Source organism: Lontra canadensis, unplaced genomic scaffold (assembly GCF_010015895.1).
Source record: "Lontra canadensis isolate GAN:19392208 unplaced genomic scaffold, GSC_riverotter_1.0 scaffold97, whole genome shotgun sequence".
NCBI lineage: Eukaryota > Metazoa > Chordata > Mammalia > Carnivora > Mustelidae > Lontra > Lontra canadensis.
The window spans coordinates 2,757,073-2,769,745 of record NW_022631091.1 but is presented as its reverse complement, the minus strand read 5'-3'; the positions used below and the strand labels follow the sequence as shown (position 1 = coordinate 2,769,745).

Here is a 12,673-nt window from a genome sequence, read left to right as displayed (position 1 = left end):
GGGGAAAATAAAACAGAAGGTAGGGGAGGGTTTCACTGATAAAGTGTTAAAACTCAAAGAGTAATGAATTATTAACCTATTCTACCATTCCCTGGATTAAGTCTATGTTTAACAGGACTATAGCCTTAATAATTTCTACCAAAAATCAAATTTATCTAAACCAAATAATATATTTTATTTTTAAGAGATTTATTTTTAATTTTAGAGAATGAGCGCACTGGGGGTTGGGGCTGGCAGAAGGAGAGAGAGTCCCAAGCAGCCTCCACCCTCAGGGTGGAGCCCAACTAGGAGGGGTTCAATCTCAAAACCCTGAGATCACAACCTGACCTGAAACCAAGGGTCAGACATTTAACTGACTGCACCACCCAGGTGCCCCTATATTTTATTTAAATTAACTAAAGAGCCCAAGCTCTTATCCTCTATTGTAATATACCTGTTATTTTGCTTATTTCTCCATGCTTGAATGAAGCCAGTCATTCCAAACAAGAACTTTAATCAAATAAGAATGCCTATTAGACAAAACTAATGACAAAGGCTCTTTTACACTTCAGAACTAATCCGTCTGAATGAGATTTTGAACTAGATTACTTCCTTAGCTATTTTAGGTATCTTTGGAATATCCAAACAGGTGCCTAATAGATAACAGAGATTTTAAGTTCAGCAGAAGTCTGAGTTTGATACACAAGTATGTTAGTCAAAGCTACAGGAAGAGAAAGGATGTCTTAGAGAGAAAAGAGAGAGAAAGGCAGACTGAATGAATCGTAGAAAAAGCAACATTTAAGGAATAAAGCAAAGAAGATCCAAACCACGAAGAAATGAAGGTGGAGAGCAGAAGTAGGAAGGAGAGGTGTCAAAGAAGCTGAAGAATGACAGAACGAAGAACAGGGTAATCAACGGGTCAAAAACCACAGAAGTATGGTAAAGTAAAGAGCAAAAGAGGGTACCTTGGATTTGACCACTAAGCCACTGGTGATCAGAGAAGTTTCAAGGAAAAGATGGTTTACAGAGATCAAACTACATCAGGTTAATGTATGAAATATAAGAAGAAAAGCAAGAATCTAAAGCCAATGACCTTTTAAAAAATTATTAGGACAATTCCCAGTTCTTATAGTTCTTATAAGAAAAAATATAAGAAATCTAATGAATCAAGACTTGCACAAATAAATCGATTATTTCAAGAATTCTTTATTAAGCTTCCACACTGTGTTAGAAGATAGTCCTCTGCCCATTAGAACATACTGTGTAATAAGGGTTGTCATTACTAAATTAGCTGGATGCCTCTTTATCTCTCTCTCCATGCTAGAGATTACCTTCTTGGGAAAGAGGCTTGTGTCCATTAGTATTTAAAAGTAAAATGTCTTTTATTTTTATAATGTATTCTGACTGCCTTCCAAACATGGAATTTCAATCTACTTCTATTATGGAACTTTGAAATATAAATGTACACTTTAATTTTCTTAACTAGTTACTTATATCACTTTGCTAAATAAAACCCAATACAACAGAAAGTCATGATCGAAGGTGTTCTTACCCAGTTAGATAGCCTTAATCAGTGAAAATACTGTATCACAATACATTTTCTGCTTCAATAAGGGCAATATTCATTTTATAACACATCTTATCTCTTAATTAACAATTTGCTTGTCAAAGCTTACCAAATGTGCACCTCTGAATAGCAAATGAAATTTTTTAAAAAATCAAAAGAAGGTCCCTTGGATTTACCTACATTATAAAGGTTAAGACTTCATTCCTTAAGTTCTTTTTAATACTACTTAGTTTCATAACAAAATCTTTCCTAAACATGTCCAGTATCAAAGTAGTGTTTATTTTATATTAACATGCAACAGCAATTCTCCAATCAAGTTTTGAACCACCAAATAATTTAAAAATAAATGTTTATATAATTACATAATTACAGTAAATAATTAACCAAAGGACATTAGGGAAATTTAATTAAAATTATGCGTATATCTTTTAGTCCAGGTCTCTATATAAAAGCACTTTTGATATTAATTTATTACATTTAAATTTCCTCTTCCGAAACTAAGTCTTGTTATGATGTTAGTAATGCCGACATAAAAATCCTGACAATAACAAAAAGGAAAACTATAGATAAAATTTGCTTATAAATATAGATGCAAACATACTATATAAACAGGCTCCACCAGCATTTTTCCAGGTAAACAATTTTATCAAACTTAGAAAAACCAAGAGACTTAGAAGAAAATTCAGAAGACTAAATTAAAAAATACATAAATACCACAATAATCCATGACCTTCACATATCCACTTAGATGATAAAATAGAAGATAATATTTACCATTTAAATGTCATTTCTATAAATATTTGTGTGATTCTCTTATTATTAACTGAAAGTTCTGAGATTCTGCTACCCACTATAGCTCCACCTCCTAGAACAGTACCTGCAACACAGTGGGCCCTCTGTTAATAATCGGTGCACTGGACAGATGGGAGGGTAAATGAGCTGGGTTCTAAGGCATTAACGTTGAATTAAGTCATGGTTTCAAGCTTTCCAAAAGTTAGTCTCATATGGGATATACATAAACTCTGAGAAAGAAACTGTGAAGCAAAGGTACAAACAATATAATTACAAATTCTAGTTTTCTTAAGATAAAAGGTCCTTCAACCATGTTTCTTTTAGTCTCAGATCACTCAATTTAATAATACAAATCATAAGCAACTCTGTACTGACAGGAATGAAAAGATAACCAAGTCCTAGTTCTCAAATATCTTACCATCTTATTCATCGTGGGGGGTCTAGCCAGCTGAGTACTACCTTTATCAACAGCACCTTTCTAAGCAGGAAATCACTAGGACTTCTTGCTATGTTATTCCCAATACTCAAGTCAAAACAAGTTCTGGGGAGCCTAGCGGGCTCAGCTGATGATAGAACGTGCAACTCTTGATCTCCAAGCCCCACAACAGGTATAAAGATTATCTAAAAAATAAATCTTAAAAAAAAAAAGTTACTGTTTGTGTGATTTTAGATCTCTTAAACTCTCTGCACCTTTACCTCGTATAATTAGAGGTTGCTTACTGAATGACTCAACTAAATCCATTGTTCTCCAACCTTAGTATGCAAGAACCCCATTTATTATTTTCTCCCCTAACCCCGTATTTTACAAAGTTTTGTCTGCAATGCTTGCAGTACGTAAGTCCTGGCAATCAAAGGTTTTTGTTAGTTATACCATCGAGTATATCTAACCACGGCCAAAATATTACAGAAACATGTCATGGGTATGGGTAGTGCTTTAGTTCCTTTGTAAGTGGTAGATTTATAAGTGTTCATTTATGAAACATGGAAGTGCTTCATAATTAATATATTTTATACTGCAGACCCTTGAATAACACAGTCTGTACTACACAGGTCCACTTATATCAAGATTTTTTTTTCAATACAGTACTGTCAACATATTTTCTCTTCCTTAAGATTTTCTTATTAATATTTTTTCTCCAGCTAACTTTTACTGTAAGAATACAGTATATAATATATATGGCATACAAAATATGAGTTAATCGACTGTTTATATTATTGGTAAGGCTTCTAGTCCACAGCAGACTATTAATAGTTAAGGTTTTGGGGAATTAAAAGTTATACATGGATTTCTGACCATGAGGGGAGTCAGTGCCCCAATGCCCTGTGTTGTTCAAGAGTCAATTGTATTAACTTTTGTTGTATTGAACACTGCATGATAATGCTCAAACATCTCATCTCCACAATACCCTCGTCAACCTACAACTGTGGCTCAGAGCACTGGAAGTTCAGAAGCATTTGTTTAATCACCTAGCATAAAAATTCCCACTACAATAATCCCAGAAATCCTCACTATCGGGACAACTTGTTTTAGACATCTCTGAAGTTATTAAAGTTTACAAATTTTACTGAATCAAAATCATTCCTAAAAATTCTCCCACTTCCCCCCATTCAACACTCCCAAGGTCATTAAACAGATCCAATGCCTTGTTCCTATGACAAAAATACTTAGAAGTTCTATATCTAATCTAAGTACCCTCTTCTCTGAGCTATATAATAATACGGTTTTATACCTTCTCACTCATTTAGACACACTCCCATTTATCTATGCCCTTTAAAATGGAAAATCCTTCCCTGACACACATCCTTCCCTGACAAATGAGAAGAATGCAGATAGGCTGCTTACATCCAATCACAAACACTCCAAGTCCACAGTGTGCTTAAGAACACCTTTCTTCCTTCGATGAACCTATCACATGACTCAAATGGTGGTGCTAAGCCAAGCTTTCACCATTCCATACTTCCACAACTGTTTGTTTAGACACCAAGTATTTTTTCCTGGTTGTTTTCTACTAGACAAATCCCTTCCGACTGTGAATCTTATCAGCTGACATCCTTTAGGGATGACTCTTCTGGCTCAAGGATCCAATGAACTGCACTTTCACAGTGCACACATTTCTGCAGCTTGCATACTGAAATACAGGCATTACCTTGTCAACAAACTGATGAAATCTCAAGCCACACTAGGACCCAAACCCCACTCTGGTTCTGCTAATTTAAACAGGAAATAGTTTGTTTTGGATTCCATGGGTTGCATCATCAACTTCAGAATACAAACCTTTCAGCTTTTGGGAGAATTCACCTTTCCAGCACTCAGGGTCCTCTAATTTTTCATGTTCTCTAAAACTGATATTTGATAATGACTTTTCCCCCCCCCATATTCCCATATCCTGAAAACTACTTTTGTTTAAGACTGAAAACTTGTTTCGGTCATACTACTTAGTGTCTCCTTACATTTCTCTGTTTAACAATCCTGATTTTTCCCTTATTTTTTTTTAAGATTTTATGTATTTATTTGACAGAGATCACAAGTAGGCAGAGAGGCAGGCAGAGAGAGAGGGCAAAGCAAGCTCCCCACTGAGCAGAGAGCCCCATGCGGCCCAATGGATCCCAGGACCCTGAGATCATGACCCTGGCGGAAGGCAGAGGCTTTAACCCACTGAGCCAGCCAGGTGCCCCATTTTTCCCTTTTTAAAACTCAATCATCAGTCAGTGAATTCTGCTCCTAAGAAGAAAAATAGTCACTGCACAGTTCTGTTCTATGTGACCTGTTAATATTACACCACCTTTTTCCCTAATTTACCTAATTCACCAAAAAACTAAAACCTTTGCCTTAAAATCATTCTTAACATTTCATAAGGCTCAGCTCATTTTTGCCTTTGGCACTTTACCCCCATGACTCTTTTATTATATCTGAATCACTATTTGTGCATCCCATCCTCTGCCACCTTAAAATTTTGCACATTTTTAAAATTTTTGAATTATTGGATTAACTAACATATCAACTTCTCTGTGGGAAAGTAATATCAGAAATAAGGATAACATGAAGAACTATTAGAGAACAGAAAAATAAAGGCTGAGAAATCTAAATTATAAAATTAAGTAGTTATTTCCCAAGACAGATACATAATGGCTATGTATAAATTCCATACTACAATGCTGGAAGACTGGATAAAGACTAGAATATAACCCTATTTTACTGACTGGTTTTAGAATTTTTTCAACAAAATTAAACCAAGAAAATAAAAATTAGGAAAAGAAATTTGAAAAATATTTACTGGCTCAAGAGTACATAAAAAACCTATTAATGATATGCAAATAATATAAAAATAAAATGCATTAAATTATTTTCAGGATTTTAACTATAAATGGAAAGACAATTTTTTAAAACACTGAAAACATTCTCACATAAAACACATTTTATACCCAGTGTTGTGGTAGCTAATTCCAATCATTCAACTGGTCTGCTGCTATCATTTTATTCGGGCATCTATTTGCTTTTTCTTTGAGCCTTACATTTAAAATCAAGCAAAAAATTATCTTATCATTATAATACAGCTGGACCTAAAATACAGAAAGAAATGAGAATGTTACACCATCATTTGACCATTACTGCCTCCTCTTTAAAATTAATGCTTTCCATTAATTTATTCAGTGAAATAAGAGCTACTTCCTTATAAAAATATATGTTTTGATGTACATAGTAGAAGTTTTATAAGTGAAGTTAAAATGACAGCTTTCATCATTTCAACTGATATTTAAATAGGCTCTATTATTTCCTCACTATCTGTTAGACATTAATCTGGCACAGGAACATAAAAAGCAAAGGAAGATTTTATTTATTTTAGGTGTTAATTAACAAATCCCTACACTCTATCTACAAGAAACTTACTAAATCTTAAAACAATAATATTAGCAGTCTATTTATAACCAAACACCAGTTTAGGTGGTGGATGTTATGTACTTAGAGGGAACAAAGATCTCCTATAAAAAGTAACCTCTAATTCAGCTTTTACTAAATACAGGGCAAGTTTTGAAGATAGTTTGAGCAGAGCAAAAATAATATAACTTCACTGTACTTACTTTAAAAAGCCACACCCACAAGGTACAGAAAGAAAATAATTTAAAACACCAGGTTAATAGAGACTACACAACATTTAATAAATGTGTTTAGCTTACTTGAATAATCAAATAAACCCGATTTAACTTGGAGGAAATTGCTCAGAAACTGCCCTCCCCACCCCCAAAAAATCAAGCCATCAATAATTCTCTAATGGGACCTAACTTGGGGTACTGAACTCACAACCATAAGCAAAAAAAGAAAAACTACAAAATTAGATTTAACATCATAGCTTTCCCTTGGATTGCTCTGGCAATTTAACTTAACAATTGTGTAAAGTTGTGGATAAATTTTACAAAAAAACATGAAACAGCAAAGATATTAAAAAATGTCCATCCTGGGGCACCTGGGTGGCTCTGTGGGTTAAGCCTCTACCTTCAACTAGGGTCATGATCTCAGGGACCTGGGATCGAGCCCCACATCGGGCTCCCTGCTCAGCAGGGAGCCTGCTTCACCCTCTCTGCCTTCCTCTCTGCCTACTTCTGATCTCTCTGTCAAATAAATAAATAAAATCTTTAAAAAAAAATGTCCATCCTAATTCCATAACTGCTCTCAGCAGCAGTTTTATATCATGGAATTTATCATGGACAGACACACAGAAGTCAAAAAAAAGGATATAACTATTAACAGTAATAACCTCTGGAAGATGGATTTACAGGGTTTTGGCTTTCACATTAGATTCACACAAGAATTTTTTTTTTTACTTCCGTAAAATAGTAAAGATATTTTCATTAGGATGTTAGGAAGTACTTTAAGTCAAAATGTTGTATATAATATTGGATTATAATTAAAGGATTAAGTCACTGACTCCCAACTATAAAAATAAACTACAAAGACCTATTTTTTAACATGAGCACCTTCCACCATGCTAAAATACTAAAATGTAATATATGAATTATTACATGATTCTCACCATAATGTGAAGTAGACAGAATACCCACTTTATGAAAGAAACAAATAAAGGAAAAAAAAAAATAGGGCTCAGAAATTTAAGAATTGGTCCAGTGTCACAGCAAGACCAACCAGCCTTTTATTTAGAGTTTCATTAAAGACTTTCTGGAACAAGAAACCCTTAAAACTTACTTTAGGAGACGGTAATTAGAGAATGGAAAATAGGAAAATGGAACAAACCAACTTTTAGTTTATTGCCAGACGTGTTCTAACAAGTTCAGTCCACTGTTTTACTAGTGACTGCAAAAAAGACTGCAGTCCTCCTCTTTTCATGGTAACAGAACACAGCTTCAGTGGGTGAACTTTAGGCCTAAGTGCCTGGAAAGGTGACAATCCTGAATGAATAAATGAATGTTGCTGGCATACAAAGAAGGCAAAATAGGCCATTACAAAGAACAGAAACGAATGGGGGAAAGCTTTTTTTAAGTGAATAAAAACCAATAATTTAATTGGAATAGGCATCCTTTCTCATTTAAACTGAATTTGGTCTGGAAGTCATTTTAAACATGGTTAGTTTTATATGTTATACATCAAAAGATTTTTTAAGAAAAATATTGCCTTGGGGTGCCTGGGTGGCTCAGTGGGTTGATGCCTCTGCTTTCGGTTCGGTTCGTGATCCCAGGGTCCTAGGATCAAGCCCCACGGGCTCTCTGCTCAGCAGGGAGTCTGCTTCCCTTCCTCTCTCTCTGCCTGCCTCTCTGCCTATTTGTGATCTGTCAAATAAATAAATAAAATCTTAAAAAAAAAAAAAGGAAAGAAAAGAAAAATACTGCCTTCTGGTCATTTAGTTTTTTAAAAATACACAGGGGAAACCAATCCTTACCTCTATATAATAGTCACTGCATTAAAATTTAAATCTGAAGGTTAAGAAACCTAGTTAAGAAACACCATTAATGCAGAGCTAAAGAAGATGCAACAATAAACCAGCAGACACTACTGGGATCCAGGTAAAAAGTTAATACTTGAGAATCTAGCTATTCTTATTAATAACTCTTTTCCCAACCCTTTTAATATTTCTAAAAGAACAGAAACAAATTCCTAACAATGGAAAATGGGTGCCCAACATACATGGGTAGATTTTACCACATACTTTTACATGCCTTTGAAATGTTTAAGCATCTCAATACATTAACTTCTTAAAAATAAATGCTTGCCTTAGAAGATTTTACTGATAACAATAGTAACAGATTAATATCCATGAGACCACAATGACATAAATAATTGAATAAACAAATAAAAGAAAGAGAAGTGGCAGATCTTCCTTGCAGAATTCCCAGTTAACATGGAAGGAAAGATGGATATAGAAAATCACCGTTAGAAAATCACCACAGTAGTTAAGTATTGCAGTTAAGAACTACTCAATGGGTGCTGCTAAAATTAGTTTAAAAAAAAAAAAAAATGAGAAACAGGGTTATCTGTTCAGAGTATCTCCCCATAAGTCATTTACTAATTATGAAGGAAAAAAGCAATTAACCATCCAGTGGAGAAACCTGGCAGAGTCCACCTTAACCAGGTGATCGAATACTATCACCAATAAGATATATACTAGCATGACAAACTGAGAAAGGCCAAATGGTAATTTTGTTGTTTTCTTGCCAAATATGCACAACCTCAATCTAATCACGAGAAAACATCAAACTAAATTTGAATAGTATTCAAACTAAAATTGATTAATATTCTACAAACTAAATGACCAGTTATCTTCAAAAATATCAAGAAAAGCATCATGAAAGTATGTGATACTGTCACAGACTGGAGGATACTGCAGGGACACCACTACTAAATACTGTGTGGGATTACGGATTGGACCCTGTACCAGAAAAGGATGTGAATAGGAAACTGGTGAAGTCTGAGTAAGAGCTATAAATTAGCTAATAATATGGTATCTATGTTAATTCCCCAATTCCCCTAATTGTACTATGGTTATATGAGTTCTTACCATTAACCTCTGTGCTGTAATTCTATTTTTGTATAAGTCTAAATTTGCTGCAAAATAAAGTTTTTGCTTTGGCCTCAGAGTTATTTATCCTCATTGAGGGGGGACAGTTGAGGGAGAGAATGAAAGCCATGCAAATGTCTTACTTCTCTAGTGTTTGAAAAAATAAAATGCCTGCTTACTAATAAAACTGAGGACCTCAAAGTCATTAAGAATAATCTCTTTAATTCAAAATAATCTTTCAGATTTTAACAGTTACTGCTTAAAAAACCCAATATACTTTAAACTAGCCTTAAGAACCTTAAGACTACAATAATAAACAATGATCTTTCCATAAGCACAGAAGCTTTCTTAATAACCACAAGTAGTAAGAGGAAAAAAAGCACTGGCCTTCAATTTATGCAACCTAAATTTTATTTCTGACCCCCTGCAGGATCTAGCTGTGTGGCTTTGAATTTAACCCTCTGGGTCTCAGTTTCCTCCTCTATAAAATCAGGTTAGACCGGATCAGTACTATCGATCAGGAGTCTGGGCACCTTCCTGTTTCCTCTGAGAACCTCATTTTGTGCCCTCAATACCCCATAGGAAAGGGCTGCATAAACTCAACAACCAATCAAAAACCAGATAGTCAAACCTACTCTTTTCAGAATTTACATTTCAAAATATCCTAAACTAATGGACAACAGGATTTATTTTAAATAATATCCTTAGTAAAGCACCAAATCGTCATATAACCGGCTTTACTATTTATTTTTGTGGGAGGTAAGCAGAGGTCCGCCCTATGCATCTTATTCTCCTCAAGCTCTAAATTACTTAGGGCTTTAAAAGAAATCTGGTAAATGAGTGAAAATAAAACAGAACTCCCAAAAATTTTGAAGGAATTATGTCTGTGTAGGGGTAAAGGTGGAGATAGGCTGCTTTTCCTACCTAACAATTTATCTGATTTTTAATTATCCTTTTCAATTATATTCCAAATTCCTCCTAAGCTCAATGGAACTGAAGATCAGTAATCACACATCCCTTGTGTATCTGATCATCATCTTAATTCCATAAACTGAAGCAATCAATGTCCAATGACATTCACATTTGTTACAGCAGCCCACGTCCATGAGAAATCCCTCATACTAAAAAAGCAAAGGAGTTTTATTAAGCTGTAATAAACAATCTACTATATATGATATTCCAAAGGTCCTTTATAGCAAGCATTGAGATTGAATTTAAAAACGTCCAACTTTGTAACAAGAGCAACATACACAATACCTTCAGTTGTCAACATAATTGATACTGAAAACATTATTTTAACATGGTATTTTAATATGATCCCCTTTAATGAAACAAAAGTTGGTTTACTTTACAAAGAACTAGATTCAGAAAATCTAATGTTGCCTATGCTACTGGCTACATTTACTACCTTTTTACTGCCTCTTAAAATTATACATTTTACTATCTTATAAAAATACTCTTAGAATGCAATCTTAATACGAGTTTATAAAATGCAGAATACAGCACTCTTCTGAGATCATAAAAGCTTAATTTATTAGAACGGAAACTAAATGTTATCATATAAAAATATTACCAAAATAATACAAGAAAAATCCTGGTCAAAGACATTCCTGAACTCCCAAATGCCTGTATCCAACTGTCTTCTAAACATGTCACCTTGACACACTTAAAACCAAACTCCTATCTGTCCCCAAATGTGCTCCTCCTGATCTCAAAAACTGGCAAGTCCATTCTCTCACACATCATAGCCAATCTACCAACAAATACTATTTACTCATCTTTTTAAAATGCCAGAATCCCACTGACCTTCCCCCCAACCCACCACCACCCTCGTTCCAGCCACAATCATTTCTCACCTAAACCAGTGAAATTACCTAACTGGTCTACCCCATTTCCACCACTGTCCCTGTCAGCCTAGTCTCTATTTTCCAGAGTTAGCCTGTTAAAGTCCAAGTGACATGTCACTCCTTTGCTCAAACTTCTCTAATGGAGTTGCTGTCATTATCTTTTGGTCTCAGGACTCCATGCGTAGTTACAAAGAGTTTTGTTGTGAGAGTTACACTTGTTAATATTTAACAATACTACAAATCAAAACTGAAAAGTATCTCAATTACTCGTGATTCACTTTAACGTAATAGTAAACCCCATCACATTTTGACAAAAAACATTTTATCCAACAAAACAAAATAGTGAGGAGAGACACTACTCTATTTTTGCAAATTGTTTAAATGTCTTTCTTAATAGACACGATGGAATTCTCATTTTTTCCCTCCAATCTTTTTCGGATTTCAATCTGTTGCAGTTATCACATAGCATATAGCCTCTGAAACACTCCACTATAAACTCAAGTGAGAATAAGAGTAAAAAAGTCAAAAAAACTTGCTGTTATGAAAATAGGCAGACCTCACTGACTCCTGAGAGACTACCCAGACCACATTTCACCAATGCTCTAATGACCTTCCATCTCAATTAGTGTAAAAGCCCAGGTCCTCACAGCAGCTCCCCTTTACCCACCCCCCTTACCTTTCAGACATACTCTCCTAACCAGTTGACCACCACCCCCTTCAACCTCCAAGCCTCATTCATAGCTACAGCTACAGCCACACAAGGAACTGCAGGTCCTGGCCTCACTGTTTTGCACGGACTCTTTCCTCCTCTTGGAAAGCTATTTCCCAGGGAGCAGTATGGTTCACTCTATTAACCCCTTTAAATCATTGTTCTAACATCAATTTTTCAAAGAGGCCCACCCAGATCTCCCTATTTAAAACCACAACCTGCTTCAATCCATCCAAATCACTTCTATCTCCTTTAACCGGCTCAGTGCACCCTCAGAACCTATATTGTCTAATATATCATAGAACATATTTATTGCTTATTGCCTGTCTCCTACAAGAATGTAAACTCCGGAAGGACAGACAGCTTTGCTTTTTGTCTTTTGCTATATGACCAAGGATCTGTATCCAGATCCTTGGGGAAAAAACACCTTTTGAACAATATTGGCAGGACAATTAGTACAAAAACATACAAAGCTACAAAAACATGCTTGAAACTTCACTCGAGCATCACTAAGTTACTAGCTTCACGACCTACTCCCGCTCCCTTCAAAGTAACAGAAATGTACTCCTCTTCTCAAAAGGGCTTGCTGTATTTATTCAGGATTTATGAAAATCTAAAACACTTAGTTAATAACATATGTTCATTATATCAGTGTTAAATTACTCTGGTGTGTTTTAGATCAAATGACAAGATAAAACACACAAGCATCTAAATGAATGGGCTTAGCTTTAAAAAACCCTAACCCGTAAGGAAAAGACTGCCCCTTATCAAG

At 34.9% G+C, this 12,673-nt stretch overlaps 1 protein-coding gene across 7 annotated transcripts in view; it reads right to left on the bottom strand.

The window, feature by feature from the left end:
* Nucleotides 1-12,673, bottom strand: part of QKI (QKI, KH domain containing RNA binding) — a 154,274-nt gene that overhangs the window by 117,608 nt on the left and 23,993 nt on the right. The gene's annotated exons all lie outside the window — the stretch shown is intronic.